At 40.3% G+C, this 22,130-nt stretch overlaps 1 protein-coding gene across 1 annotated transcript in view; it reads right to left on the reverse strand.

Annotated features, from left to right (window-relative positions):
- Positions 1–22,130, reverse strand: part of CNBD1 (cyclic nucleotide binding domain containing 1) — a 401,361-nt gene that overhangs the window by 342,739 nt on the left and 36,492 nt on the right. The window lies entirely within an intron of this gene.

A 22,130-nucleotide genomic window follows, 5' to 3' on the forward strand; every position in this document is an offset into this window, starting at 1 on the left:
ACAAACTGGAAAAGATAACTAAGATCAACAGGAAAAAATTGAAAAGATACTACATAAGGAGAGAGCAAAGTTCAACTCTCACCCTCAAGAGAGCTACTAGAGATAAAAAAATCAGATGAAATATATTTTAAAAACCCATATATCGGAGAAGTAAATGCAACACACTATGCCCATTACATACATTATTGTATATGACTATATAAGCCTGAAAATAAAGAAATGTCCATGAACAGAATGTACACATATGAAATTGAGCAAATACAGAGTGACAATGGGCAAAATAGGAATGACAAAAAGAATCATGGGGAAGGCATCTGCATAACTAAGTAGCAGGTGTGCTGTGAGAGAAAGCAGTTGACTCTTAAGAGTAGAAAATGAAGTCCTCATCACTGAGGCAGAAATATACCAAGAACTAAAAATCTCTGGAACCTCTGCAGTAGTTAAGAGGTCACATTGATCCTTTAATAAATAATGAGATGGACATTCCAAACTACTGAAAAGATAAAGGGCCACATTTTGTAAAAGAAACTGAGGCCTGAGGTCCACAAACAAAACAGAGCATATTACTATGATTGGGTGTGCAGTTCAGGTGATTGCAGGTGAAACTGGCTATGTAGGCAACTAACTAGCTACATGCACACCTATATGGTAGCAGTTATGCATGCAGTCACAGGTTCATAGGCAAACTACTGGGGTGAAAGGGGAGGAGGGAGAGATCGACAGGACTCAGGGGAGGGAGTCTTAGGTCAGAGATCAGGTTTCAGAGTAACAGCCGTGTTAGTCTGTATTCGCAAAAAGAAAAGGAGTACTTGTGGCACCTTAGAGACTAACCAATTTATTTGAGCATGAGCTTTCGTGAGCTACAGCTCACTTCATCTGATGCATCCGATGAAGTGAGCTGTAGCTCACGAAAGCTCATGCTCAAATAAATTGGTTAGTCTCTAAGGTGCCACAAGTACTCCTTTTCTTTTAGGTCAGAGAGAGGAAAGGAGAGATTTGAAGGAGTGAGACATATTTGGAAGTTAGGGGGAGGATGAAGAAGGGGAAGGAGAAAGAAATATTGGGGTTGAGGGGACACAGAGAAAGAGGTTCCCGACGCAAAAAGGAGAGGAAGGAGGGAGAGATTGTGGGGCGCGATTTCTGGAGCTGTCTGGGGAGGAAGGTAGAAGAGATTTGTGGGGATTCATGGAGATAAGAGAATTTAGGGGATTAGAAGAATCCTGAGCACTTGGGAGGCAGAATATGAGACATATTTGGGATTAGTTCCTGAAGTGAAGGATGGGGAGGAGGAAGAAACTCCAAGTGAAGGGAGGTCCTGACTGAATCCAAATGGCCATTATGAGGAGATGTTCTTCCACCAGCAAGGCCCTCCTTGATCCTTCCTCTCCCCTTCGGGACTTCTGGTAAGACAACAGGGGAGGAAGCAACAGCAAGTATGCAGGCTGTATTGCGATTCCCATCTCTTTGACCTCAAACATTAATAGCATCATCTCTAAGCTGTGTTATTGCCTGGTTGAGGTCAGCACTGGAATGAAAAGCAGTTGTCTCAGATTGAACCCAGACAAGACTGAATCTCAAGACAAGAGGCTGCTATGGACAGAGTTAATATGGAGGAGGACTTGTCCTGAGATTGTTATTTTTACTGCCATGGTTTATATGGTGTCCCAGTACAATGTGGTGAGATTCTCAAGGCTGCAGACCAGCTTAACATTCACTTCCACATTGTCAGACGATTGTACCCAATCTTTTCAGACACAGTTTTGGCCCTTTGGGGATGAAGCCATCCAAGAATAGCACACTCACACACCAGCACTTACAAAGGGCAGAGGGAAGAGAAAAATGATACTGTAATTGTTCATAGTCGTAGGATGTGTAAAGATCTTAGGATGCCTCTATAAAAACCTAAACAGAGAATGAAGGGCACTCCTGGGAGTCTGGAGGGGAAACAGAGGGCTGCAGATGTTATGCCAGCTGGGGATCCAGTGCAGTGGTGTCTGCTCCACCCTGCCCTACAGGAGGAACCAAATATTGAGCCCTCAGTGTTTGTATACATTTTGTCACTGTACCCTGGAAATGAGTAGATAAATTCACCGGCCAGAAATGTTGTATAAAAGCTCCCCACCATCATCTCTTCCAAGACCCTTTCTTCGGGACTTGCTTTATTTTCAAACAAGAGTTCCAGAACAAGAGCAAATATGAGGCATTAAACTCCGAAATCTATCCCAGCTTCAGCCAGTTGACAGGGGAGAGGATACCCTATTTCCCTTTCATAGCTCCTACTGGCTTCTATGGAAAGATTCACAGCAGGGGGGGCATGACCCTGCATCTCTCTTGTCTGCTGACCCTGCTGTTAGCTTCCTGTAGGTCACAAACTTATACAAACCTATTAATGTCCCTGTGACTCCTAATTTTAAAGGAGTCAAGGGCTGTAACGGGTTCCTGGAGCTGTGCACATACACCCCAAGGCTCAGTGTTTTCTGGCAATAGTGGCTTTGGAATCAGCTCACTTGATTTTCTATGAACAAGCTATGCCGATAGTAAACAACTAAAACAAGTTACAGGTAAATCTAAATACCTTATAAAGTTTATCCTGCACTTTCAAGAAATAGACCCTGTTGGCAAATGTAGTGGTTGATCAGCAGAATGAAAAAGCGATGCCTGAAATGATTGAGCTATTGATAATATTTTGAAACTAAAAACCAAAAGAGAGGGCAGCAAAAGCTCTAAAATACTAGGAATAAGCAACAAAAGGAAAAACTGTAAGGAGTGTGCAAGCAAACTGTATTTTGCTAACACTAGTTTCTGGTATTATGTTGTGTTTCCCCCCCCCCCCCAAGCACTGAACAATAAAATTACAGATGGCAAGGGCCGTGTGATCTCTAAACACAAGTTAGGTTAGGCACAACAGTGCCATCATATGTCCAAAGTTCATGTATTTCAAAGTGGTATTTGAATATCACAGTGAGAATTTCAGAGTATAGAGAGTAAAATGAAACACTGATTTCAAACAGCAAGGACTACCTAATACTGCTATGTTTGCTAGTTTGAAAGATAGAAACATTTGTGTTTCGTCAGAAATAAAAACCAATTTCTTTTAGTAAGAGACTGGAAACTAGAGCTTTGACTGCTTGGAAAAATCTAATGAGCATGCTCACTTGATAGAAACTCCCTAAGCTTACAGTCTTATTACAATAAAAAATAGGGCAATGAGATACATGTCTCTTTATGCCCTTGCAAATGTGTTCAAATTTTTCTTTAGCCAGGAGCAAGTAGCAATGTTAGCTCTAGATACACAACCTGATTTGTAACATCCCCAAAGTTCAAGGGTTCCAGTTTGGACCTTTAAGGGCAAAGCTCTGTGTACTATGGGGCAAAATCTCCTAAATTCTGCAGCAAGGTCTCTGGATTCTTTGGCATTCTGATAAGAATTCTGTAGCACCTTCAAATGAATTAAGGGAAATAGGCTTTTTCCTGAATTAAACCCAAGCATCAATAATACAGTCAGTATAATACACAAACAGTCACATTATTTATTCAGTTTATCTTTAGGTTGTCCCCACCTTTTCAACTTTTAGAGTCCCAAAGTTTTGTACTGATAATGTTTAAGTGCTTCATAAATGGCACTAGGAGAACCTGGGGGGGGTGGCAGTGAGACAGGGGACAGTTGGCATTTTTGGCACCTGGGAAGGCAAGGAAGGTCGTTTGCAATGTGGGATAAGCACATTAATTTGAAGTTTCTACTAAAGGGTTCAGAGGTGAAATAGTAAACAAGGTTGACATTTGTATTATCTTTTGGTTTAAGAGTCAACAGCTCCATGAGGCAAATAGAGGCAGTTCATACCTCTTTGACTTATTATTTCAGTCAAATTTCAGGCTATTTTCAAACTCAGGAAGTCATCACTGCTTTGGTTGACAGTTGGTTCGTATTTTCAAGTTTATCTTCACAACCAAGAAAGCTAGAAATTTAAAGAAAAGTTTATATTCTGGAACATAATTTCTCTAGCAAGAGTGAATTCCATGACTAATTCCCAGCTATGGAATGCACATGGCTCTGCTTATAAGATCAAAGTTCAGATCTGGATTATTAGGACTCCAAAAGTTTGGTGGATATTCAGATATGGCATTTCAATTCAAGCCCATCTATGTTTACCATTTATCCTAAATTTTAAGAACACAACAGGTCATATTAAAAAAAATAGGATGTGAATTAATGCATGATTACAAAATAGCAGAACGCTCCCAATGACTTCTATGGCAGTAGGGCTGGATCCTTTGTTACAATGAATAACAAATTCATCCTGCATTTTTCAAAGAGTTCAGAGAGAGGAGATATTATAGATCCAAACTTGCACAGTAAAATGTTATAACCTGACACTAGCATAGTCATACAAAAATTAGGTTTCAGAAATAGAAATATATTTTCTAGACAACTGTGAAGAGAGACAGAGGGCCTAATTCTGAGCTGGTATAAATTGGCTGAGTTCCACTGAAGTCAACGGAGGTACTCAGATTCACACCAGCTGAGAATCTGGCCCATACAATATCTAATTTGTATAGAAGCTCTGAAAACTGCTGATAAATTTGCTCAAATACATGTAATTTGTTCAGTTAAGGAGGAAATAAAGTGTAAGATTGTCCTACTCAAGAGCTGATGTTGTCTTCCCTATCAGATTATCTATATGGCACAAATACTTTTTTTAAACACCATCTTGTAACATATGCAGTAGAAGCCAGAGGAACCAGCTAATTATCACTGTGCTATGTGAAGTGTAGGGAATGTAATACAGGAAATGCACGAAGGCAACCTAAAATGGTAGGGCCCAAATCAGCCTTTAAAAAGAGAATGAAATACATGTTAGTAAATAGAGTTTGTTTGCTAGCTGCTGTGCTGAAAGGATCATCAAACATTATTGCTCCCCTCAAGTTTATTTATAGTTCTCCAAGTCATTCTGTCTAGAACCATCTGACCAGTTAGAACCATCAACCCCTGTACAAAAAATGAACAGCCAATCAGAGAAATAAAAATATTGTAAAATATTTTTATGATTAGTTTGGCATTCAATCATGCCATGTCTTGGCACTGTTAGTGTGTGAAGTTATTAAGTATCTGCCAGAATTGTCAGAAGCCTCAAAGATGAAAAAAATGAAAATAAAAAGAAATCAATGAGAAAAAAAACAGTAACGCTATGTATATTGTGGTCTAATCCTCCCCAGAGGATACCCTTCCAAAATAGCATGTGTTCTGTTATGCAGAGAGAAGAGCAGTTTATACATAGTATCATGTAGTTTGTTTTTGTGTTTGCTAGACAGACAGATGTATTTAGAAGGGACATAGAGGGGATCAGCTATAGTTTTTGTAGAGCAAGAGAGCCATTATTCTAATGGCACTAATCTTCCTCTCCAGCTGGCTTCAACTGCTTGAGCCAGAGTTACTACTTTCATTTGTCCCACTGCTTGTAGGAAATGATTTTCACAGCTTAATAACTTGGCCAATTAAATTTAAAACAATTCAAAGGGGTCTAGTTATCATTACAGAATAATGGACTGCAAAATGTCAGTGTTATGAGGGGGAAAAGGATCTGAAACTGATTAAGCTTCTATTTCTTCTCCTGGTCTCAAACATCTCTTTCCATTTGAGTATCTCAGTCATACCTGTTGTATTACACAATAAATCCAGAATCAGTGGAGAGGGTCAAATGGGAAGGCTAGGATGTCATTTATCATTAATTTATAGAATAGTGCCATGCCATGAATGGATGCTTTCTCAACACCATCTAAGCCTACTATTATTGTGACCAAAAAGTCTTTGGGATGTCATGAAATAAACCAAGGTCATAAGAACATAAGAGCTGCCATACTGGTCACACCATGGTCCATTTTGCCCAATATCTTATCTTCAACAGAAGCCCATACCACTATTTTCCACTCCCTGCCTCTCGTAGTCAAAGGATTAGGGGTGCCCCAAGCATTGGGTTGCATCCCTGACCATCTTGGCTAATAGCCACTGATGGTCCTATCCTCCATGAACTTACCCAGTTTATTTTTTGTCCCAATTATACTTTTGGCCATCACAGCATTCCATGGTAATGAGTTCCACAAGTTAATTCTAAGCTGTTTGAAATAGTACTTCCTCTTGTTTGTATTAAACCTGCTGCCTATTAATTCAATCAGGTGACCCCCTAGTTTTTGTATGGTGTAAAAGGGTAAATAACATTTCTCTATTCACTTTTTCCACACCATTCATGATTTTATAAACTTCTATAATATCCCCCTTCAGTCATCTCTTTTCTAAGATGAAGAGCCCTATCTTTTTAATCTCTCCTCAAATGGAAGCTGTTCCATACCCTTGATCATCCTTGTTGCCGTTTCCTGAACCTTTTCCAGTTCCACAATATCCTTTTAGAGATCAGTTGACCAGAACTGGACACAGCACTCAAGGTATGGATGCACTATGAATTTATATAGTGGCATTGTGATGTTTTCCCTTATTTTCTATCCCTTTCCTAACAGTTCCTAACATATTATTAATCTTTTTGGCAGCTCCTGTGTATTGACTGGACATTTTCAGAGAACTACCCTTGGTGACTAAGAGTGATAACAGCTAATTTATATCCCATCACTGTATATGTATATTTGAGATTATCTTTCCTGTGTGCATTACTTTGCACTTATCAACAATGAATTTAATCTACCATTTTGTTGCCTAGTCACCCAGTTTTGTGAGATTCCCTCTATAACTTCTAGTAGTCTGCTTTGGACTCAACTATCTTTGCAGACAATATCAAATTATTCAACTTTGTCACATCACTGTCCATCCCCTTTTCTAGAGCATTTATGAATCTGTTGAACAGCACTGATCCCAGTACAGATTCTTGGGGGAACCCACTGTTTACCTCTCTTCTTTGTGAAAACTGGCTGTTTATTCCTACCCTTTGTTTCCTACCTTTCAACCAGTTACTGATCCATGAGATGATCTTCCTTTTTATCCCATGGCTACTTAATTTCCTTAAGACCGTATGGTGAGGCACCCTGTCAAAGGATTTCTGAAAATCCAAGTATGCTATATCAGCTTGACCACCCTTATCCGCATGCTTGTTGACTCCCTCAAAGAATGCTAATAGATTGGTGAGGCCCTTTATAAAAGCCATATTGACTCTTCCCCAACAAATCTTGTTTGATCTGTGTGTCTGATAATTCTGTTCTTTATTATAGTTTCTACCAGTTTGCCCAGGATTGAAGTTAGGAGTACTGGCCTATAATTTCCAAGAGTTCCTCTGGAATCTTTTTGAAAAAAATCAGGGTTACATTAGCTACCTTCCAGTCACCTGGTACAGAGGCTGATTTTAGTGATAGGTTACATAATACAGTTAATAGTTCTGCAATTTCATATTTCATTCATGGTCTTGAAGCCATGATCTCAGCCATGCTACTAGCCAACATTCAGGCCTCTATGTATTCTAGTCACCTCATATGTTACATGGGTTGTTGATTTACCAACATTGCTCAACATACTGTGGAGATATTAGCAGCTTACTATGATCCAGGACTCAGTGGCTTCATATTCATTTTAAATATTTGGATTGTGACAATAGGACACTTAGGAACAAAACTGAAACTATTGTAGATACTTCCATACATATCACTCCCACAATTGTGGAACTTAAACCCCCACTTCAAAAGCTAATTACAATATTATTGAAAGGGCTGAAAAATCATGACAAACTGAACTGATCCTCCGTGGGAACAGCTTTAATTAAGAAATATCAACTTAGTAGGGGTCAGTGAGGGTACTCAAATAGAAGAAACTGAAGTGGATTACAAAAGTACTGGGATAGCTAACTTTCAATTCCCTTAAGGCTACATCTACGCTACACATCACTTTTGGCACCATGTAGTGTGCATGTAGCTGCATGCCACAATGAAGAGCACATCATGTCCACACTATGGTGTGTAGCTACACCTGTCAGTGAAAGGCTCTGCGGCATCGGGGAAAGATTTCAGCATCTCCCCCTTACTGGAACCTTTTCCCACTGCCGGAGCCTTTCCCAGCTGCAGGGAAGGGCTCAGCAGTGAGGAAAGGCTCTGTGGGCTTTTTGGTGCTGCCGGGGTCTTTCCCTGTGGCAAAGAAGGGTCCAGCAGTGGAGAGAAGTCAGGGTCTTTCCCCACTACCTCCTCCCTGCCAAAGCCTTTCCCTGCTGCCAGAGTCTTTTCCAGGGAGAGACTCCAGCAATAGGACACTACACTGCTAACAATAGCAGTGTAGACAGGGGGGCACAGATTGCGTGGGTAGAAAGCCATGCAAGATGTGTGCTTGTGTACATACCCACCCCCTTCAGGAGTGTCTTTACTCTACTCACCAACACTGTGCCTCACTCTCTACACTGCTATTTATACCTGTGCTGGTGTGGACTACACTGGTATGTACACTACACGCCGCCAAAAGAAATGCACAGCATAGATACACCCTTCGAAAGCAACACAGCAAAGCCAATGTCACACCTCACAGGTTTTTTTGTAGAATGTTCAACTCTTGTAAGGTGCAACATTCTAAAGGTGATATAGCATATAAAATTGTGAGCTACCAGTGCTGTATAAAGGAAGAGAAATGGTTTAAATAGTTTTCAATCAAATAACTCCAGTATCCTCACCTTTATTTTCTTCCCCACTCCTCACGCTGGTTTGCACTGATCTGATATGGAAGTCAGGAGAAAAGGAATCCCCACAAACACAGGAGAGATTCTCTACATTGTGCATAGTTTTGGTCTTTGCTATGTTTATACAGAGAAAGTTACTGCATTGTTGTTTCCTTTTTAACTGTGATTGTGTTTGGGGTGAGAGAGTTTAATGTACTTTTGATTTGTGCTCATCCTTGTGTCATTTAGATCTTCAGACACCCTTGGTTATTTTGGTTTTATAGGACTGGAATTTAATATAAAGAGTTTGCTGATGTGTAAAGGTTTTGCTGTTGCATCCTTTGGGAATGGGGCCGACTACTGTCTGGCCTGGGAATGACTTTGTGATTTTTGGATCCAGGGGTGTAGTCCTGAATGGGCAGCTACCAGAATGCCCCAACCTCTACAAAATGGCATCCTCCATGCAGTGTGACCTCGCAGTCATGCTGGGCAGAGGACACCATTTTGCTCTACCAAATGACAACCTCCAGGTAGAGTGACTGCGCCCAGACAGTGGATGCAAGACCATGCTGTGCAGAGGACACCATTTTGAGAATGAATGGCGTCTTCCTTCTGGCAGAAGTGCTGGTTTCCCGTTACGGTGCGATCCAGCCCCACTACAGCACAGGGTTGTACCTTTAGCAATGTTTCAGTAATGCATGTTCTGCTGTCTTGAGTTAAACTAATCCAAAATAACAGTTCAGAGATGTATAAAATATGCACACTTTTCTCTATGCTCATAAAGAGGCATTTCTAATTTCCCTTGCTTTTCACTTTTTTCTCCAGACTATTTAAATACTGTAGGCCTGGCTTGACAAGAGTAATTGGACGTAGATGAGGCTTCATTTCTTGTGAGACAAGGTTAGGGAGGCAAATGGATCAGCAGGCTACAAACAGAATGTCTGTGCTAGCTAAAATAAGAGGGAACCATTTACTATGGAAAAAGTAAGAATGGATAAGATAAATTGGGAACATAAAGATAAGGTAAAGAGTAAGTTGTACATGGGCAGTGCATGCTGTACAGTGGGGGAGGGTATTTTTTTTTTTCTATCGGGGCCACTGACCCACAGAAATAATTATCTATGGGCCTCACACAGCCCCACGGGGGAGCGTGGAAGCTCAAGGGGTTATTAAGTAACCAAACCAATTTCAAAATGTGTAATGCAATGTATAGTCAATGCAGTGTAATGTGTAAATGTATATAAAGGAAGAGGTTTGCTGTGTAACTTTGGATGTTTAGTATTCCCTATTCCTACCCCTATGTAGGAGTCTGATCAACTCAGCTTTGCTGTGTGCCAAATAAAGAAACCTGACTGATGAGAACCGAGTCAAATTGAATTTTTGGGGAACTGAGTAGAAGAGGTCAGAGTCTACCCCAACTAGTACAAAATGCTGTACCTCTGACATTCTAAATGCTGTTTTGGAGCTAGATAGATGGGTCCATCATAGTGCTGCTCCAGAACAGTTTATAGTTCAGAACATTAGCTCAATACCTAGGTCCAAGGCACCAAAGTCTTGGGGAGGGAAAGGACGTGCGACTCCTATGACCAATTAAAGTTGTAATGTTGACTAGTTTTGACTTCTGAAGATGGTAATGTTATAAGCTGGGTGAAACCTTGTTTTGGGGTGAGTTAAAACCCATTGGGATTCATGACTATGACCACCACCTTTAATATAACTAAGGATAAAATCAATCATAATCCCCCCACCCAAGGATTATGTGAACCCATCTGGGAGTTTTAGACTGCATGCACAGAAGGGTTTTTTTTTCCCTGAGCATTGTTTTCCGTAAGGTTGTGGGCAGATGTGAGTGTGTGTAAGGGAATGTAGAACACAGAACCAGAGAAAGACGGAGGCATCCCAAGGAAATCCAGGTAGAACTAAGCCTGTATGCACAGTGTGACCCAAGAGGAAACTACAGAGAGGTTCTCTGCTGGGGGTTCTGGTGGAAAAGAAGCTTGGGCTTTTGCCCGTGGTTCCTCCTGCATTTGGAGGAGTAGGACTTTGTCCATTCCTTGTGAATAAACAAGATTGCATCAAAGAAAATACCAGACTATCAATTTCTCTTTTAGTTTGTGGGCAGATATTATATAGCAGTAGCATCCATAGGTCCCTATCAGGAAAGGACCTCCAATGTGTTAGAGTCTGTACAAAGATTCAGTCCCTGCCCACAAAGATCTCAGTATCCTCAGTGCTGAAGAATTTAATTATTCTGTAATTGATAAAGACAAAAATTACTCTGTCTCTGATTTGCTCCTTCCCCCCCAACACTTGGAATGGGGAGCTGTATTAGCAGACTCCTTAGAACCTTAAGGTAGGTAGGTAGATTAGCGCTAACAAAATGCTCACTTCAGTGTCCTCCACAGTGACAAATATTAGAAGCTTTCAAATACCATTGTTTTAAGTACTTCAGCAAGCAAGTTATTAGTATGTCTAAGAAGCAAAGGTTATGAGTTCCGCTCAATACTAGAAGATGACAGTTGGAAAGGTAGAAACAGGAGATCAGGGCTGCACTTTACAATAATTTACTGAAGAAACACTTTCAAACCATTTTTTAAAATCTTCCCAGAGCCTCCACAAAATTAATCCATTAGCTAATCTTGTAGGTGTAGAGCACTTAAATCCAAAAAGACTATTGCTAACATCAGATATTAAGAAAGATAGCACAATTTAGATGAATGCTGAGAGTAAATAAAAGAAATATGGCTCCTAGAGGTTAGCATATTTTGATGTCATCTTACAACAAAAACGAACAACCTGATTGGTGGGGTTCTCTTAACTTCAATGCATATGCACTTATGATAATCCAGAAAATATTAATTCTGGGTTCAACACAATATTTGCCAAGAAACAATGTATTTAAAAACAAGCATTGTTTATTTTTACAGGGTTTTACATTTTAAGTCAGTTTACGATGTGTTGGAACAAGTGTGGCTATTGGTGACAATAAAATAGTGCCAGACAGACCTATTTGATTATCTATTAAAAATACCTAAGCATTGAAAGTTTACTAGGGTTAAAATGAAACTAATACAGGATTTTTGGCCTGAACAATAGTGTATATAAAAAACTGGCCCATTAGTAATGAACGTATTAGTTATGTTCTAAATCAATCAGAGATTAAGGACCTGATCCTAGCCCCATTAAAGTCAATGGGAGGTTGGCAACTGTTTTCAATGGAAGCAGCACTTGGTTCTAAATCGGTCACGTTTAGAAATGGAGAAACCCCTTTTTAACATAGAAGAGCTACACACAGGATCACATGCAGGGTATGTACATAGTATGTTAACCATATTCCTTTCAGGCAGTTTCCTGAATTCCTTGCACACTCAAATTCCCACTAGTTTCCCTGGGATATTTGGATGCACATGGACAGAGTCTGGTCCATAATTTTTCCCTTCACATTATGGGATTTTTCCATTTTTCATTTTATTTTGCAAAAAAGTGACCAACTTTAATGTTACTGGTTTCCCCCCCTCAAAGCAGTCACAAAAATATATTTCAGGTAATTTGTGGAAAATCTTTAGACTTGGCCTCTAATTCTGAGTGCCCAACTTTAGACAATTAGGGTAAGATTCTGGGTAATGCCAGAGCTGGGTTTAGTGCAGCTTGGGATGAGAGCAGTATTTGCTCTCCCCTCCAAATCAAAACCACAATATTTTTCACTGGAAGGGCCACCTAGAATTAGAATTCACTTTTGAAAATTTGGCCTGTAATATTAAGAAAATCTAAAACAAATTCTCATTTCTCTGTATCTCACTTAAGTGTCAAACAGATAGCAAAATTGGAGATGGTTACTTTTTGCCTTCCAGAGAACGTAAATGAAGCATATGCTTAAACATTCTGCTTGTCACTGTTAGAGTTCTTTACTGCTATTAGCTAATTGGCAGTGAGATGTACAATTTCTGTTATTTTGCGGTGAATTTGAACTAAGATATATGGTTTGTGCTGGTATTATACGGTCCCAATTATCTGTTGTGTAATTAGTGGATTTATAAATAAGAAAGCTTGGAAACATGACAAGATGAGGGCCTTTTTTAGAGAGATCAAGGAGAGGTGTTTTAACATTGCATTTCCCTAACTTCTTTGTTTACATGAGTGTACCAAGACAGTTTGGAACTGTGGGCGTTAGAAGTAGTCCTAATGTACAGAGTGCCTACAAATTTTAAAATAATTAGCCAAGCCAAGGGAACTGTTAAAGAGACAGATAAGGGAAATGGAATTAAACAAAGCCACTATCTGCCAGTTCCACAGCAAGGTTTTTTTGTTTTGTTTTTTAAACCTAAGATATGCTTATGTGCATTCACCAAAAGAAGTCAGAAGCCAAAAGGAAAATAACTACCCTATGGCAGATCAAAGAAAAAAAAATATATATAGGGCCAAATCCCAAAATCCTTATTCAGTCTGTAGTCAGAAAAAAAGTCCCATTGAGTCAAAAGTGCAACTTCCAAGGGGGATTTTGCTATAATGCACAAAGGGAGATTTTTAAAAAAAATAAATGTTGGTGTCTCGAGTTAGGCATCTAAAACATATTAAGGGAGGGATTTTCAAAAATGCTCAGCATTGACGTAACTTGTTTCCCAGTGAAATCCGTGGGAGTTTAGGAGTCAAGTTAGGCCACTTTTGAAAATCCCATTGCCATGAACTTCAATGGAACTACTCACATGCTTAGTGTTAGGCATTTGCATAAGTATCTTGCTGATAAAGGGCTCAAGAGTTCAATGTAAAATATAGAATTAATTTCTGAAATAGATGGCAACAAAAAGCACTGATAATTTTCATTAATTGTAAAAAAAGATTATAGTCAATATTTGCTACAGGAACCTGCTTGTTCTAGACTAAAGTGAAACAGAATGAAGAATAAGCAGCATAGTTCACAATGCATACACTGAGACAAATATATTAACTTATGAAATTGACTGGCACAATTATACAGTATGCATATTGCAAGTGTCAGACTCATGGAATAAGACCTTTTTAAAAGATGGTTCCATGTAAATAATATTTAAAAAACAACTTTGGTGAATAATCCAGAAATTTAGCACTACAGATCATGTGTGATCTGTTTTGCCTCCAGCTTATTGCGTACTTTAAACAGTAGTGTAGTTGAGGGTAAACTGAGGTTATCCCCTTCTCATTTGGAGAACAGGGGTTTAGTTTAGGTTAGCTTACCCACTACACCACCGATTTTGCAGTTGTGAGCAAAACTTGTAATTGACTGTATTGAGTTCCTGCAAATAAAAACAATTGCACATAAATATGATGCTTCAACAGATGGACAACTAGATCCAAAGTATGAGAATGTTGACTAACTTTAGACATCATAGTTAGGCACCTGAATAAGGCTCCTGGTTAGTATTCGTGATGAAATCACAATTATTGGCAACTCCTCCTTTATACCAAATGGAGGTATATCCTGCAGCTCTGCCTCTTAACAGTTATATACCTTGCCTGGATGAGTTATCTGTGCTCTGGCGTTGCAGGGGAAGGGAGGAAGGGGAGAAAAATCTCTCTTCACTTTTCTGTAACAGAGAGCTGTTCACCTATCACTTAACTTTCCTTTGAGGTTGAAGTTGATCTCTGGTCTGGGCTCAAAAACTCTGTAAAATATATATTATATGGCAGCCTAAAAACTAAATCCTGCATCAGATGCGTTTTCCCCACATATGCACCTTTGCATAAGCAGTGTGGGAAGATCTCCCCTTTACATTCAAGAAAGGGAAGGTAGTCCAATTCATCCACCCACGCATCACAACTAAAAGCTGCTGGCGAAGGGAGACAGACAACCAGCCAGCAGGCTAATACTTATACTGATGTCATCAGCACACACTAGCCACACACTGCTCCAAAGAACACCCTGTACAATCCTACCTTGGCTATCAGGATTCCTGACACGAAAGGGTGCACCTGACAGTGCCTCACTCTCATTGCTGCACTGACCTGGGAAGCACTTGGCCCTGAGTCTGAACTGCAAAATCTTGATGTTCTTGGGAGTAATTCCTTAGAGTCTCTTCCCCTGACAGAGCTTTGCATCGTCCAATACAAAGATAATAACCTTCAGAACCATCAGACCCTCCAAGGAAAAAAAATCTTTAATTGGTGGGAGTAAGAGAAAAAATATGCTGCTGGCTTCTCTCAGAGGTTCTCAAACTCTCTGGCAGATGGAAGAGAAGAGAATTTGTAGCCACATGGTGTGCTGACAGCTGAAGCTGGATATTTTCACAGCTAGTTTATGAGTTCGTTAAAAAAGAAAGGGGAAAAAAGTCCGTAACACCAATTTATTCAGAAATAATTCAAACAATTAAGAGGAAACCAAAGTCTACTTTTGCAATACAAAGGCATTTCTTTCATGGCTGCAATTTTTGCAGTCTCCATCTTGAGATGTTTTACTTCATCACAAGATCTATTTCTATAGCTTATCTTCTGGAAGATATAATACAGGAAAAATTCTTCCTTCCATTGATACTTAAAGAAATACTATGAAGCCAATGGGATTACCCCAATTTTATCATCCATTATCAATATAAGGCTAAAATGACGACTGCCTATGTGTAGGAGCACTAAAAGGGCTGCAGGTTGTAGGAAGTTCCTTATTTACTCTACAAGAAAGTTGCACAGGAGGTAACCATAATCCAGCCTCTTGGACTTTGGGGGAAGCAAGGAAAACAGCAAGCAAATACTGCCTCTAACGCATACCATCCCAGGTGGATGCGTCTGAGAGAGCCAGGATGTAAGCATGGTCAGCGCTGCTTTGACAACACCTTGTAGCAAGTATAGCTGCCCAGTGCATTCCCCTCAGCATCCAGTAAACACGATGGGTAAAATCTGGGACCCACTGAAGTCAATGGGAGTTCTGCCATTGACTTCAGCGGAGCCAGGATTTCTCCATATGCCTTTTACAAACATGAATGCCTCCCTCCGCAGGCACACCTCTCGTTCCCCTTTTATACTGCCTCTAGCTTTCCATAACTGGAATTAGAGCATCATTTGATGTCTGGATAAATCTAAATGTACAGAAGCTAGATGTTTGTAATTGGAAATTAAAATTACTTAAATTATATTTTAAATTTCACAGTATCTGCTTGCACTGAAGTCTAAGTCTCCTGGCTGATACTCATACCTTCTAGTCAACTGGTTGAAATGTGCCACCTTGTTTACACTGGCCTCATTAACACTACAAAAGTTATTTCCACCCCTTCTTGTCAATAGGGCACTTCCACCTTAATTGAATTGGCTCGTTAACAATGATCCCGCCCCCAACTTGGTAAGGCCACTCACATCTTTTCATATGCCGTGTATTTATACCTTCCTACTCTATGTTCCACTCTGTGGATCTGATGAAGTGGGTTTTAGCCCATGAAAGTTTATGCTCAAATAAATTTGTTAATCCCATCATTGGGATCCTCCTTCCAGGTGTCAGGATATCATCTCACACTGAGGATACCTCTGCATGGGAGGGGACCCCTCTTATTAGGAAGAGAAAAGTAATAGTAATGGGGCATTCAATCATTAGAAATATACATAGCTGGGTTTGTGGTGACCAGGAGGAATGCATAGTCAATCGCCTGCTGGGTGCGAAGGTTGCGGATCTCTCAAGACATCTAGACAAACTTATGTGCAGTGTTGGGGAGGAACCGGTGGTTGTAGTACATGTAGTAATGTCATAGGGAAAGGTAGGAGAGAGGTCCTGGAAGCCAAATTTATTCTGTGGAGGAGAATATGGTTAGGGAAGAGACATCCCTTAGGGGAAGAACCATTAACAGGGATTCTCTATGCCCTAGTAAAAAGGAGAGAGCAGAATTTGATAAAGTATAGGTAGGAGCTGAAAAGAAAGTCACATGAAAAAGAGTCCCATTCATTTACATCACATGAAGGCAGACAACTAAAAAAAGTGACAAATTTTATAAGTGCTTGTATACAAATGCAAGAAGTCTAAATACTAACGTGAATGAACTTGAGTGCCTGGTATTAAATGAGGATATTGATATGACAAGCATCACGGAAACTTGGTGGAATGATGATAATCAAGGGAACACTAATAACAGGATACAAAATATATGGGAATGAGAGTAGGTCATGCTGGCGGGGAGTGGCACTATATGTGAAAGAAAGCATAGAGTCAAACATAGTAAAAATCTTAAATGAATCAAACTGTACCATAGAATGTCTATTGATAGCAATTCCATGCTGGAATAAGAATTTAACAGTAGGAATATACTACCAACCACCTGACCAGGATGGTTATGGTGATTATGAAACACCCAGGGAAATTAGAGATGCTATAAAAATAGAAAACGTAATAATGCTGGGGGATTGCAACTATCCCCAAACTGACTAGGTACATATCACCTCAAGTCAGGATGCAGAGAAAATTTCTAGACACCATTATTGTTTGCTTCTTGGAGCAACTAGTTCTGGAACCCACAAGGGGAGAGGCAATTCTTGATTGTCTTCAGTGGCACACAGAATCTGGTCCAAGGAGGTCAATATAGGTAAACAGCTTGGTAATAGCGACCATAATGTAATTAAATTTAACACACTTGTACAGGGGGAAATACCAAAGAATCCCACCACAGTAGTATTTCACTTTAAAAAGGGGAACTATAAAAAAAGAGGAAGCTAGTCAAACAGATATAAAAAGGAACAGTCACAAAAGTTAAATGCCTGCAATCTGCGCGGAAACTTTTTAAAAAAATTAGTAAAGGCTCAGATTAAATGTATACCCCAAATAAAAAAAAATTAAGAGGACCAAAAATGCCACAATAGCTAAACGACTAAGTAAAATAGACTTAGAGGCAGCCTTTAAAAATTGGAAGTTAAGTCATACTGAGGAAAATAGAAAGGTGCATAAACTCTGGCAAATGAAGTGCAAAGTATAATTAGGCAGGCCAAAAAACAATTTGAAGAGCAACTAGCAACAGAAAAAATAAGAGTAAAAAATATATATAAATACATCAGAAAGAAGAAGCCTGCCAAAAAAAATCAGTGGGGCCACTAGACAAAATTGAGGTGCTAAAACAGCACTCATAGAATATCAGGGTTGGAAGGGACCTCAGGAGGTCATCTAGTCCAACCCCCTGCTCAAAAGCAGGACCAATCCCCAATTAAATCATCCCAGCCAGGGCTTTGTCAAGCCTGACCTTAAAAACTTCTAAGGAAGGAGATTCCACCACCTCCCTAGGTAACGCATTCCAGCATTTCACCACCCTCCTAGTGAAAAAGTTTTTCCTAATATCCAACCTAAACCTCCCCCACTGCAACTTGAGACCATTACTCCTTGTCCTGTCCTCTTCTACCACTGAGAATAGTCTAGAACCATCCTCTCTGGAACCACCTCTCAGGTAGTTGAAAGCAGCTATCAAATCCCCCCTCATTCTTCTCTTCTGCAGACTAAACAATCCCAGTTCCCTCAGCCTCTCCTCATAAGTCATGTGTTCCAGACCCCTAATCATTTTTGTTGCCCTTCGCTGGACTCTCTCCAATTTATGCACATCCTTCTTGTAGTGTGGGGCCCAAAACTGGACACAGTACTCCAGATGAGGCCTCACCAATGTCGAATAGAGGGGAACGATCACGTCCCTCGATCTGCTCGCTATGCCCCTACTTATATATCCCAAAATGCCATTGGCCTTCTTGACAAGAAGGGCACACTGCTGACTCATATCCAGCTTCTCATCCACTGTCACCCCTAGGTCCTTTTCTGCAGAACTGCTGCCTAGCCATTCGGTCCCTAGTCTGTAGCTGTGCATTGGGTTCTTCCGTCCTAAGTGCAGGACCCTGCACTTCTCCCAGTTTAGTATCATCCGCAAATTTGCTGAGAGTGCAATCCACACCATCCTCCAGATCATTTATGAAGATATTGAACAAAACCGGCCCCAGGACTGACCCCTGGGGCACTCCACTTGACACCAGCTGCCAACTAGACATGGAGCCATTGATCACTACCCGTTGAGCCCGACAATCTAGCCAACTTTCTACCCACCTTATAGTGCATTCATCCAGCCCAGACTTCTTTAACTTGCTGACAAGAAGACTGTGGGAGACTGTGTCAAAAGCTTTGCTAAAGTCAAGGAACACTACATCCACTGCTTTCCCTTCATCCACAGAACCAGTAATCTCATAGAAGGCTATTAGATTTGTCAGGCATGACCTTCCCTTGGTGAATCCATGCTGACTGTTCCCGATCACTTTCCTCTCCTCTAAGAGCTTTAGGATTGATTCTTTGAGGATCTGCTCCATGATTTTTCCGGGGACTGAAGTGAGGCTGACTGGCCTGTAGTTCCCAGGATCCTCCTCCTTCCCTTTTTTAAAGATTGGCACTACATTAGTCTTTTTCCAGTCATCCGGGACTTCCCCCGTTTGCCACGAGTTTTCAAAGATAATGGCCAATGGCTCTGCAATCACAGCCGCCAATTCCTTTAGCACTCTCTGATGCAACTCGTCCGGCCCCATGGACTTGTGCACGTCCAGCTTTTCTAAATAGTCCCTAACCACCTCTTTCTCCACAGAGGGCTGGCCATCTATTCCCCAATATTCACTCAAGGAAGACAAGGCTGTTGCAAAGAAGCTAAATGAGTTCTTTGCATTGGTCTTCACTCCAGAGGATATGAGGGAGATTCCCCCACAGGAGCCATTCTCTTTAGATGACAAATCTGAGGAACTGTCCCAGGTTGAGATGTCAGTACAGGAGGGTTTGGAACAGATTGATAAATTTAACAAGTAATAAGTCCCCAGGACCAGATGGCATTCACCCAAGAGTTCTGAAGGAACTCAAATTTGAAATTGTAGAACTATGGTATGTAAGCTATAGCTTAAATCAGCCTCTGTACCATATGACTGGAGGATAGCTAATGTTATGCTACTTTTTTTTTAAAAAGGCTCCAGAGACGATCCCAGCAATTATAGGCCAGAAAGCCTACACTTCAGTACCAGGCAAATTGGTTGAAACTATAGTAAAGAACAGTATTATACATATAGATGAACACAGTTTGCTGGGGAAGAGTCAACATGGCTTTTGTAAAGGGAAATCATGCCTCACCAATCTATTAAATTTCTTTGAGGGCATCAACAAACATGTGGACGAGGGTGATCCAATTAATATGATGTACTTGGACTTTCAGAAAGCCTTTGACAAGGTCCCTCTCAAAGGCTCTGAAACAAAGTCATGGCATAAGAGGGAAGGTCCTCTCATGAATTAGTAACCAGTTAAAATAGGAAACAAAGGGTAATAATAAATGGTCAATTTTCACAGTGAAGAGAGGTAAATAGCGGTGTCCCCCCTACAATCTGCACTGGGACCAGTGCTGTTCAACATATTCATAAGTGATCTGGAAAAAGGGGTAAACAGTGAGGTGGCAAAGTTAGCAGATGATACACAAAAGTGTTCAGTCCAAAGCTGACTGAAGAGTTACAAAGGGACCTCACAAAACTGGGTGATTGCATAACAAAATGACAGATGAAATCCAGTGCTGATAAATGCAAAGTAATGCACATTGGGAAAACAATCCCAACTATACATACAAAAGGATGGGGTTAGCTGTTACCTCTCAAGAAAGAGAGCTTGGATAGTTCTCTGAAAACATCTGCTCAGCTTTTTTGATTGTTGCTGCACACTAACAGAATGTTAGGAACCATTAGGAAATGGATAGATAGTAAGACAGAAAATATCAGATTGCCTCTATATAAATTCTTGGTATGCCTACATCTTGAATACTGCATGCAGATCTGGTCACCCATCTCAAAAAAGATATACTGGAATTGGAAAAAGGTACAAAGAACAACAAAATAAGGGGTATGGAACAGCTTTGATATGAGAAGAGATTAAAGAGACTGGGACTGTTCATCTAGGAAAAGAGATTACTATGGAAGGATACGACAGAGGTCTATAAAATCATGAATGGAGAAAGAACCAGGGTCATCCAATTAAATTAATAGGGAGCAGGTTTAAAACAAACGTGAGAAGTTCTTCTCACATGTGCAACTCATTGCCAGAGGATGTTGTGAACACCAAAAGTATAACAGGATTCAAAAAAGAATTAGATAAGTTCACAGAGGACAGATCCATCAGTGGCTATTACCCAAGATGGTCAGGGTTGCAACCACATGCACTCAGCCTCTGATGGCCAAATGCTGGTACTGGACGAGGATTACTTGATAATTGCCCTGTTCTGCTCAATCCTCTCTTAAGCATCTGGCAGGATTTGGAAGATAGGATACTGGGCTAGATGGACCATTGGTCTGACACAGGATTACCATTCTTATGTTCTTTTATAAAAATCCGTTTGAAACACAAGTATATTGACATCTACAACACATCTGTGTGAATTTTAAACAGTTTAACAAAATGAAGCCAATTTTTTACTTCTGGCAAATATACTGGGATGGATGAGTCACTTTTGACACGGTTTTGACTCTGACAAGGGTGTGATAGTTTTGAACCTGTTAGGCTGTGACAATTGGGGTGAGGTTTTTAAACAATAATCAAAATACTCGGTGTTTGCTTTGTGCCTAATCGGCAACAACCATTTGGCAAACCCAAAAACATAAGAGTTGTAACTCCAATGCTAACATCTGACTCCGACTGACAGCACAGACACATGTGCACAGGCTCCGATGGAACAATGCCACATTCCCCACTGGTACAAACACAGATTGGCAGGCCGAGGTGGTGGCAGCAGCAGATTCTGACATTTCCGGAGGGCAGCTTACTTAACATTTTGAAATTAACAGCACAATATGACTAGCAAGCATGAACAGAAGAATAACTGGGTTATTTAAAGCAGAAACCTTATGAAAAGGAAAACTGTTTGAAATGTTAGAATTATCAAAAAAAGTTAAATAAAACCATCTACTGGTACTAGGTGTTTGGCTGATATGTCATCAAGTGACATTACAGGGTCAAATGCATCTTTAGTGTAGCTGACAGGTAATGGCTTAGCCCAATATGTCATGAATACCTCCGGTAATTGAAACACAGGACTAAGTAGAGAAAAAAGGAAAAGTTTATCACTAATGCTCCAATCGGCAAAGACTTACTCATGCACTTAACTTTGCTCCTTAGGAGTTGTCTCATTTAACTCAATGGAGCGGTTCACAGGAGATGATCCAAAGCCCACTGTACTCAACAGGAAGAATTTCCCTGGCCTTGTAATCAGGTCCAAAATGCATAAAAGTTAATTAAAAATCTTTGCAGGATTGGGGCTTAACATTTTTCAGTTTCCTGAGCTATGCAATACATTCTTTAGTGAAACCATTACATATTTAGAAGAAAATATGCATCCCTAACCCAGGTAAGGATCCGTAGGATTACAACATGGGTCTGCAGAGCATAGGACAGCTGACATTCCCACATTGCCACCAGGAGGCCATGCAGCACCCCATCCAAGGAGCACTGTTGAGATTAGGTGCCACAGGACAAGCCACTCAATGGAGTGCAGAGCAACAGCACCGTCTGGCCTT

Source organism: Caretta caretta, chromosome 2, assembly GCF_965140235.1.
Source record: "Caretta caretta isolate rCarCar2 chromosome 2, rCarCar1.hap1, whole genome shotgun sequence".
Classification (NCBI taxonomy): Eukaryota; Metazoa; Chordata; order Testudines; family Cheloniidae; genus Caretta; species Caretta caretta.